Raw genomic sequence first — 11,324 nt, 5'->3', positions numbered from 1 at the left:
CTTTGGCGCAATTTATGCCATTCCTTCGGCAGTTAATACGGCCCGAACCGTAACGTGCCCCCAAGTGTGTTATACATCAAAATGTGCGTCTCCATCCTGCGACAACACGCATTACTTTTCTCTTTCAAAAGCGTTACCGTGGCGACGCTAGACGCCAAAAAGCGCGCCCACCCTTCATCTGATTCGTTCAGACAGAAAAAACTTTGCGCCTCAAGCCCCATAATACGGTTTGACGTACATGAACGAAAATCGGTACACACCTGTATCATGTCGCAACTTAAAGAAAAGTCTCTTGGCGCCATGGCCGAAACCGAACAGGATGTCGGCCATTTTGAACATTCTGAATTAATCACGTAATTTTGGAGCAATATATGCCATTCCTTCGAGAATTAATACGGCCCGAACCGTAACGTGCACCCAGGTGTGTTATACATCAAAATATGCGTCTCCATCCTGCGACTACGCGCATTACTTTTCTCTTTCAAAAGTGTTACCGTGGCGACGCTAGACGCCAAAAAGCGCGCCCCCCTTTCATCTGATTGGTCCATATTTGATAGTTCCCCAAAAGGCACCAAATTTGGCATGCAAGCCAGGCCTGGCGATAAATTTGATATTTAATGGTTTGCATTAATGGGCGTGGCAAAATGGCTCAACAGCGCCACCTGGAAAACTTTGTGCCTCAAGCCCCACAATACGGTTTGACGTACATGCTCGAAAATCGGTACACACCTGTATCATGTCGCAACTTAAAGAAAAGTCTCTTGGCGCCATGGCCGAAACCAAACAGGATGTCGGCCATTTTGAATTAATTGTGTAATTTTGGCGCAATTTATGCCATTCCTTCGGCAATTAATACCGCCCAAACCGTAACGTGCACCCAGGTGTGTTATACATCAAAATGTGCGTCTCCACCCAGCGACTACAAGCATTACTTTTCTCTTTCAAAAGTGTTACCGTGGCGACGCTAGACGCCAAAAAGCGCGCCCCCCTTCATCTGATTGGTCCATATTTGATAGTTCTCCAAAAGTCATCAAATTTTGCATGCAAGCCAGGCCTGGCAATAAATTTGATATTTCATGGTTTGCATTAATGGGCGTGGCAAAATGGCTCAACAGCGCCACCTGGAAAACTTTTCTCTGCCATAACTTTTGAATGGTATGACATAAAGAGTCGTGGGTGGTGTCATGGGACTCGGTATTGAGTCCTTGACCATAATTAGTGAAAATTAGCCCCACCCCTTCTTTTGATTGGTTGTCCCTATTTCCTGCTATAACTTTTGAATGGTTTGACATAGAGAGTCGTGGGTGGTGTCATGTCTGATATGCTTATGGGGGGCGGTGGCTGTGAGTGCGAGGGCCCGTTCATCGCTGCTTGCAGCTTTAATTATTATATTGCAACTGTATTGCACTATATTGCAATTATATTGTGACAAATATGTTTCTGAAATGCCCTTACCTATTTTAAGGAGATTTAAGAGTTGTAGAACTCCTGACAGACTGATAACCCGATCATTGAATGTTTGAGTTCAAAATCCAGTGTGTGAGATAAAACCTTTAACCAGTAAATGAGTTACAACTGGTGAGCTTGCACCGATTTTCTCAGGGTTTTTCTCAGGAAGATTTTGTGTTACAACTCACAATTTTGTGCCAAATAACTGCATCAGAGCTGTTGTTTAAATTAAACCATTTCTTCCCATGATACTGTGTTTTTAGAATGAGGGATAGTATAACTGTAGTTACAGTAGTAATAGTATTAAGACCCTTCATTGAAGTAAAAGTCCAAAAAGCTTGCCTGGGCCCTCTTTTATTGTGTCCTTCTGTGTGATTGGTTTGGTTGAGGGTTCTGTAGACTGACTCTTCTGAACATGATGAAACCCCTTACCCCTGGGAATCCCACTGGGCAGCACAGTCCACCTACTCCATGCCAGTCGTCGTGAATCATGGCCACTTTAGACAATGCTTTTGTAGCATCATGCCATATTTCAGAGGCATCAGAAGCAACTATCTACTTGACTCTGCTTGAGACGTGCCAAGTCTGCGTTGGCTTTCTGCCGCAATTCAGTTGTCAGAGTGTCAGTTTATGCATGACACTTTGAGCTGACAGGAAATCAGACGCAAGGATTGTATGGAGAACTTTTTCAATTAAACACCAAGAGCTGACTGCTTCATACATCGTTATATTAATTAAACTCGTAGAGACCACAAGTATACAAGTTCATGTTTCAGAGACTTCATCATTGTATGAAAGGATTGTTTAGGAAGTTAAAGCACATTTGAGATAGAAGCAAAGAGAAATGAGAAATGCTTAAAGAAATGAAAAAACAAACAGATAAACAGCACAGCAACACTGAGTGAAGAGGAGATCACTGCTTTGCTCTGCTTGTGATCTCGGCAAAGGAAACAGTTGCATTGGAGATGGTATGTCAGGCCGTTAAACCAAAGCCCTCGGGAGAGTGGATGGTTCGTTATCTTCGTCTTTCCGATGCGGGCATGAGATGATGAGAAACAGCAACAATATTTCCGTATGTCCTCGGTTTCGTTTGACAACTTGTTACATGGGATTGTCGCGCTAATTCAGCACAAAACCACACACAGCGAGTCCGTGAACGCAGCAGAACGACTGGCTGTCATCCTGCGCTACATGGCAACAGGGATGAGTTATCGAGCTGTAGCAGACAGTTACAAGCTTGGAGCATGCACTTGCATGTTGTCAGGAGATGCACTCACTGAAATATCTGGAGCAAAGTTGGCGAGCAATGACTGACCAACCTCTGTATCCAGCTCAGACGTTTGATTATCGGTAGATAACACCCCACCAGCAGCATCACTGCCGTGTTTACCCTGCATCTTCCGATGAGCACGGACAAAACAAGCATGACCAAATCTGCACCCACAACTGGGCTAATTTGCCCAGGCCAACACATAGTCAGAGCTCAGGGGGCCTGGGCAATAGGCCGGGCAGACCGGCGAGACAGTTCAGGGGGCCATCCTTGGGGCCGGGCAGACCAGCGAGACAGTTCAGGGGGCATTTCTCAGGACTAAGCAGACGGGTAAGAGAACCGCTCTCGGAACTGAGCAGACGGGTCAGAGAACCACTCTCGAGACTGGGCAGACGGGTCAGAGAACCGCTCTCGGGACTGAACGGACGGGTCAGAGAACCACTCTCGAGACTGGGCAGACGGGTCAGAGGGACACTCTCGAGACTGGGCAGATGGGCGTTCTCCATACTGGGCAGACCGTGTCCAGGAGGCCGCCTTCGGGGCAGGTAGAGTCCGAGGGGCCAGCTTCGGGCAGACAGAATCCGAGGGGCCGGCCTCGGGGCAGATAGGATCCGGGGGGCTGCCTTGGGGCCAGACAGAAACCGAGGGGCTGGATGAGGGGCACACTGGGTCCTTGGTGCCGGCTTAGGGGGCCCCCGGGCCCTGGGCGCCGGGTGAGGGGGACACCGGGTCCATGGCAGGGCCCGGAGTATCGGCTGAATTGCGTCCGGGACCACCTCGGGAACAGGGACGGGTGCGTCCGGGACCACCTCGGGAACAGGGACGGGTGCGTCCGGGACCGCCTCGGGAACAGGGACGGGTGCGTCCGGGACCACCTCGGGAACAGGGACGGGTGCGTCCGGGACCACCTCGGGAATAGGGACGGGTGCATCCGGGACCGCCTCGGGAACAGAGATGGTGCGTCCGGGACCACCTCGGGAACAGGGACGGGTGCGTCCGGGACCGCCTCGGGAACAGGGACGGGTGTGTCCGTGACCCCGTCGGGAACAAGAACAGGCTGGGGCTGCTGCCGCCGCCATCGTCCTCGTTTCCCCTGAGGGTGAGAACACCTGGGCCCCAACCTCGAGCCAGGCGTGTTCCCCAGAAGGGGGACTCCTCCTCCTCAAAATGGCGCCAACATTGTTCCCATCTTTGCCTGAAAGCTCTTGGGCACATCTAGAGGCAGGCATGTTCCCCGGAAGGGTGAATCCGGCTCCTGTCAACAGGGCCTTGTCTTCCTTGCCTCCTGGTAGAAGAATTCCCACCAATCAAAAGTCTCTCCTGCTGGGTCCATGAGGGCTGGTGCGTTCTGTTAGGAAAATGGTCGTTGGTCAGACCCAGATGTAGGAGAGCAGGAGGCAGGAGTTCCCAAAAACAGTGATTTATTTAACTAAACAAAAAGCGCTGCTTAGCAGGATGGCAAAAACCCAGAACATGAATCAAAACTACAAAACCTGACGAGGAAACACGGAGGGAGGAAACAGTACGGACAAGCAGGGAGGAACGGAAAGATAAGACCAGATATACACAAGGGATAACGAGACACAGGTGCAGACAATCAGGGCCGATGGGAAACAGGAAAGTCAAACTAGAACTGAAACACAAAGACACAGGCTTCAAAATAAATCAGGAAACTATCAAAACCATAACAAAAACAAGACTAAAATGGTCATGGACAATTTTGACGAAAATAAGACTAAAATGCTCAGAAGACTGAAACTTGACACGACTAAAAGGAGTATGAACGTGACTAAAACTAATAAAAACTAAAATGATAGCTTGACCAAAGACTAGACTAAAACTAAAATTGAAACAGGCTGTCAAGAACAACACTATTTGCAACCAGTTCAAATTTTTAAATACTGAAAAACTAAAAACTATGAAACAAACATGAGAGTTATCTCAAGCAGGCAATCTCTGCAATGTATGTGTGTCACACTCTTCCCTGTTCATGTGGTGAGTGAATGTGCAACACCTGTTTGGTCCCAGCTGCAGCTCATCACTGCTCATCAGCCAGCCAGCCTTTTAGCAGCACTCAGTGTCCTCAGAGTCCTCACTCAGTGCCAGATTGTCTTTGCAGCATGCACTGTTTTTCAGCACTTAGTATTGTATTGCCCCAATCACGTCTTCTTGTCTCTGCCCCGACTCTCTGCCAGTCCACGACAATCCTTCCATCTGCTCCATCTGGACTTTGTTTGCCCCGCTGATGGTCTGCCCGATTCTGATACTGCCCCAATCACAATTCCAGCTAGCCCCTCCAAGGAGTCGTCACCTTCATCGAATACTCACAGGAATAGTGTGCCTGTTCCAGAGCACTCACTAACCTGCCAGTCAGCACTGTTTTATGTTGGTTCCTTGAGTCTTCCAAGGACTGTTACCTGTTTTCAGCTAAAGAACCTTCCTGTTGATAATTCAGCCAATAAAGACTTTTTCTAAACTTTACCTGATGTTCACTCCATTTGTCCTTTGACCTATATCAGGAACACGAACTATGTGTAGTTCTCGGATGTCTCACCTACCAAGCTCGCTGTCTCTCTTAATGTCTATCCCACCTCCACCCTTGCTTCCACCTGGCGGCTCCGATTCAAAGGGGGGCGGGGTTTGGTTCTACAACCCTGCAATTCTATGCAAGTCTGATAAAGGATGATTGAACCAAAATAATAAATCCCAAAGCTAAGATTTTACAATTAAAGAGTTCCAAAACATTGCAGCATGAGTTGATTTAACTGAAAAACATTATTATATTACTATCCACAATGTGATAATATTTCTGAAATTCACTTAACTGTTTTAAGGGGATGAAACAGTTGTAGAACTCCCAATAGACTGAAAATCCAGTCATTGAATGTTTAAATTCAAACTCCAGTATTTGAGATAAAATCTTTTGCAAGTAAATGAGGTACATCTAGGAGATGACAGTGAGCTACGTAAGTGTACTTATAATAGTAGTCACTAAAGTAAAAGCACAAAAAGCTTACCGGAGAGCCTGTAATGTGAAATTGTGAACTGTAGAGACAGATGGTTGGGAAGATTATGATATTCCTCCAATGCTGACATGGCTATGTCTATAACTATAAGAGTTTATTCTTCAAGGAAAATGTTCCCATTAAAAGAAAAAAAAGGAAGAAGGTTTGAGGTTTTTTGACAGGAACTTAATTTTAAGGAGGGATCAAATACACCCTCAAGGTTTGGTTATCTTCATCAATCATCTCTTCGTGTTTCCTCCAGATTCTGGGCGGTAGAATTTTTACGCATGTGATCAAAATACTACTTGTCTTGTTGGCACTGACAAGGACTTTTAAGACATTATCAGGTTGAACATTCGGTCTTCAGTAAAGAGTGCAGATTCTTGCTAAATCATCTTACATGCTCTATACATTACAGGACACGCCAGGTGCGCGCACGCACACACACACACACACACACACACACACACACACACACACACACAAAACAGGTGCCTGAGGTCTTTATCATTTCAAGTAGCTTTAGAAACATCAACCTTTTCTTTCACTGGCCATTAATTCATTAATTCATTAATTCATCAGGCTGATGTGACTGTCTCATGAACTATTGAATACCTTGAATTGACACACATGCTCATACCTTGAGTCCAGGACACACCTACATCTGTCTAGGATTGGAGTTATTGAAAGAATACTTTCTGAATCCCCAAAGGGAAATTATATTGTTGCAGTATTACTCAGTATGTTTACATGCAGAACAGAAAAGTCGAATTCTTGCTTTAATCCGATTGATTTTGAATTTTCAAAAGCCATGTATACACCTCAGCCAGGCCAAACTGAAGCTCTTGAGATGGAGCTTTTAGTGCCAGATAATGCGTCCTAATCCGAGTTATTCCGGCATGTATACAACCCACACCTAGCCGAGCTACTGACCGCCCCGGGACCCCCCTTCCGGAAGTGACAACACCGCGGGAGCGGGAATAACAACAGTCACGGCATCACAACAACACGGTAGCAGAAGAAGAAGAGGGAGACTTTGTGTGCATCTTACCTGCAACATGATTAGGGTTAGTAAAAAAATTGCAGTTGGAGTGTTTTTGGACTTAAAAAAAGCTTTTGACACAATTGATCACAACACATTATTAAATAAACTGGAAAGGTATGGTTTGGGGGGTGTAAAGTGTTGATTATAATTATTTGTATGTTTAAGAGGGGAGGATCGCTTATAAGCCCGTCGGGCTTCATGATCTTTCCTGCACATTTTATCTTTGTTTTTTTTCTGTTCTTTTTTCGATGCTTGTATGTTTGTAAGTGCAAACAAATAAACAAAATAAACTGGAAAGGTATGGTATAAGGGGGGTTGGGTTGAGCTGGCTGAAGAGCTATTTAAGAAACAGGCAGCAGTTTGTACAAATAGGTGATTATAAATCAGAAGATATGGAAATTACTTGTGGAGTACCACAGGGGTCGGTATTGGGTCCAAAATTGTTTATATTTTACTACTATATTATCAACGACATATGCAGGGTATCAAAATTACTGAAATTTGTTTTATTTGCAGACGATACAAATATTTTCTGTTCTGGGGAGAGTCTGCAGCAGATTTTGAACATAATTACAACAGAAATACACAAACTAAAATGATGGTTTGATTGAAACAAACCATCACTAAATCTGAGCAAAACTAAGATTATGTTGTTTGGAAAACATAAAACAAAATCTCATGTAGATCTAATAATAGACAATACAGAAATAGAAAAAAGTAAACAAAATTAAATTTCTTGGTGTAATCCTGGACCACAAAATCTGCTGGAGACCACACGTAAGCCACGTGCAAGCAAACCTGGCAAAGTGCACTGCAATTCTTGGGAAAATAAGACACATTCTGGATCATAAATCATTACATACTCTACTGTTCACTGTTCTTACCATATCTATGTTACTGCATAGAGGTCTGGGGAAACACCTACAGAAGCATCTACAGCCGATATGCACACTTCAGAAAAGAGCCATAAGGACAATAAACAATGCAGGATAGAGAGAACACACAAACCCACTGTTTATAAAATTACACACACTGAAATCTATGGATCTGGTTAAATATAAAACAGTATGATGTTCAGAGCAAGGAATAATCTACTAACAAAAATATCAGAGGAATGTTCACAGAGAGAGAAAGGGGCTATAATCTAAGGGGAGAACTAAATTTTAGAAAACATAAAGTACAAACAACAATGAAAAGCATGTGCATATCGAACTGTGGAGTGACAGTTTGGAACAGTTTGGTGCAGGAAATCAGAATCAGAATCAGAAAAAAGGTTTATTGCCAAGTTTGTTAAACACACAAGGAATTTGTTGTGGTGATTGGTGCAATACGATACAAATATAAAATATAAAAGCAAATATATAAGAGAGAAAATGTATAAGCAAAAATGTACAATATGGGGTTTTTAAAGTGCCGGATATAAGTCTGTGCAAAAGTGACTTAGGATGTGCGTTAATGTAACGCATAAGGTCATAAGATTGGAATCTTTATGTCAATGTAACATAGAGTGGGATGGGGGGGCAGTCCGTGGTAGACGGGGGAGAGGGGGGACCGGGGCCTTGTTGATGAGGACAGCTGCAGACGGGAAAAAACTGTTTTTGTGGCGTGAGGTTTTGGTCCTGATGGACCGCAGCCTCCTGCCAGAGGGAAGAGTCTGGAACAGTTTGTGTCCGGGGTGGGAGGGGTCTGCTGCAATCTTTCCTGCACGCTTCGGGGTCCTGGAAGCGTGCAGGTCCTGGAGAGATGGGAGATTGCAGCCAATCACCTTCTCTGCAGAGCAGTGAAACAAAGCACTAACATAAATCTGTTTAAAAAGAGATACAAAAAATGATTTATAAACAGGTATATGGAAGAGGAAATGGGTTAACGAGGAGTATGATAAACAAATAAAATAGGGAAAAATGGTATATTATACATGCTTAAGATATGTTTAGATATTTATGTGGATATTTACTGTAGTATGTATTGTATGTTGAGAGGGATAGTTGTAATTGTGTAGAGTACTGTATGTTATATGTTTTTTATGTGTGTAGCATATATATATTTGTAGGGATATTTATGTGGTTTGTGTAGTGTATATTTTTATAGATTTATATAATGTTTGTGTGGCAGGGTGGAGGAGCAGCAGCCACTCAGGTTGATTAGGGCACAGGTGGCCCCAATCAACCTCTCCACCCTGCCAGCCTACTCTAATCGCAGAGGACCGCCCCTTCACCTTCAGCTACCCGGACGTGCGGCGAGGGGTGCTGGACTGTTCAGGGCGGTCCTCGGAGGACGACCCCTTCGCCTTCACGTGCCCGTACGTGAGGCGAGCGGCGCGGGACCATCTGGGGAGGCACTCAGCGGTCCTGGAGGCACCGGTCCAGGAGGCGGCCCAGGAGGTGGCCCTGGAGGCGCCGGCCCAGGAGGCGGTCCTGGAGGCGCTGGCCCAGGAGGCGGTCCTGGAGGCGCCGGCCCAGGAGGCGGTCCTGGAGGAGTTCCTGGAGGCGCCGGCCCAGGAGGCGGTCCTGGAGGCGCCGGCCCAGGAGGCGGTCCTGGAGGAGGTCCTGGAGGAGCCGGGCCAGGAGGCGGTCCTGGAGGAGTCGGTCCTGGAGGAGTCTGTCCTGGAGGAGTCGGTCCTGGAGGAGGCAGTCCTGGAGGAGGCGGTCCTGCAGGCGCCGATCCTGGAGGCGGACGTCACGGAGGCGGAGACGTCGGTCGCCAGGGCGGTCCTGGACATGCAAGCTCCAGAGGCGGACAAGTGGCTGGAGCAGTGCTGCGTCGGGGAGGGGGTGGTCCTGGACACACCACGGCCGCGGATGCCGTCTGGCCCGAGGTCACCCTTGGCCCAGTCCCGAGAGCTGGCCTCTCGGCGATCGGCCCGTCGCCGAGGGCGACCTCCAGACCGGTCTCTGTGGTCGGCCCGACGCCAAGGGCGACCTCCCGACCGGTCTCTGTGGTCGGCCCGACGCCGAGGGCGACCTCCCGACCGGTCTCTGTGGTCGGCCCGACGCCGAGGGCGACCTCCCGCCCGGCCTCGTCAGCCGGCCGAACCGGGAAGGCCCGGAGGCGCAGTCTGCGGTTCCTGGCTTCCTCTCCCGCTCCGAGGGGGATGGGGGGAGTTGGCTCGGCCGGATGGTCCCCGGCCTGAGGTTGGCGATGGGGGTGTGTGGCAGGGTGGAGGAGCTGCAGCCACGTGCTTCAGGAGCTGAAGCACGTGTGTCTTGGGTATGTCTGGAGAAAATAAAGAGGTTTTGCACTGAAACCTGTGTCCTCTGTCCTGTCGGTCGGCCCCCGTAGCACTCGCCGTGCTACAGTTTGTGTTTTCTATATATTGATATAATATTTGTGTAGTGTTTGTATTTTCTGTTGCTTGTATGGATAGTTATGTAGTGGTAGGCATGTTTGCGTGGTATTTATTGTACTATATTTATATGGATATTGTGTAGATATAATAACAGCAATAATGTAAATTCATAGAGTTATAAAGGGGTAGGAACAAGGAAAAAGTGTATACTTCTTCCTACTCTTTCGAACCTATGTGCATATGAAGATGTTACTGTTTATTTTTATTTTTATTTCATTTTTTATAAACATGTTTGAAATAAATTCATTCATTCATTCATTTATTCATACAGTAATACCCTTAGTTTTGGCGGTAACTAATACTATAACGCATTACTTTTTAAATTCAGTAACTCAATTACCGTTACTAAACGGTGCGTTACTCCGTTATTTCTGGCTCCAGTGAAACTTTTTTCCCCACACGCGGAGACCAGAGGAAACTTAATGGACGTGTGTGCATTCAAAAACACGACCGGTCATGGCGAGCCAAGAGAGCAAGGCCAGTTTCGCAATGTGAGATATTGTCATTACAGTAATCCCTGGTTTTTTCGCAGGGGTTACGTTCCAAAAAGTAATAAGTGAAATCCGCAAAGTAGTAGTAAAACGATGATATAACCAGCAATATAACAGTGCTAAACATCATAAAAACAACATGCACATCTAGTGAGCAGTATGGTACCAAAATATAACCCGTAACCCATACAAAGCACAAATGTGGAACGTGTTTAACAGTTTTTTTCTCCATCATCTACAGGAGCTCTCATAACTCCTTACCTCTCCTCTCTGGGGTTAACGGCAAGTGAGGAGAAACCGCAGGAAGTGACCTCACGGCAAAATCAACGGTCACTAAATGAAAAAATTAAATTAATAAAATAAAAGCTCTCGTACAAAAATACAGAATAACAATTTTGTAATAGAGACTAACAACAAAATGTAAAAATAAAAACCGGACTTTTGGTGAAATATATCAGCAACGCCTCACATGTATTTCACTGCTCTTCTGACTGTCGCTGACTCACTCTCTAGCATCTTTTTCTCCTAAAGCCCGCGGTGCAGGTGTGTTTTTTCCAGAGAAGAACAAAGTTATGGGTCGTTGTTTTCGCTCTTTTTTCTTCTGGGCAAAAATATTCTTATAAACCGACATGCCACCATCGATTATATCTGAGACTGTAATGAACGAATTATCAAAGGTGTTGTGCCACGCCCATGCGCTCATGTGAACTCTGAACTT

This window comes from Cololabis saira, chromosome 14, assembly GCF_033807715.1.
Source record: "Cololabis saira isolate AMF1-May2022 chromosome 14, fColSai1.1, whole genome shotgun sequence".
In the NCBI taxonomy this organism is placed as follows: domain Eukaryota; kingdom Metazoa; phylum Chordata; class Actinopteri; order Beloniformes; family Belonidae; genus Cololabis; species Cololabis saira.
The sequence above is the reverse complement of the archived record's forward strand: the minus strand, read 5'-3'. Positions refer to the sequence as shown.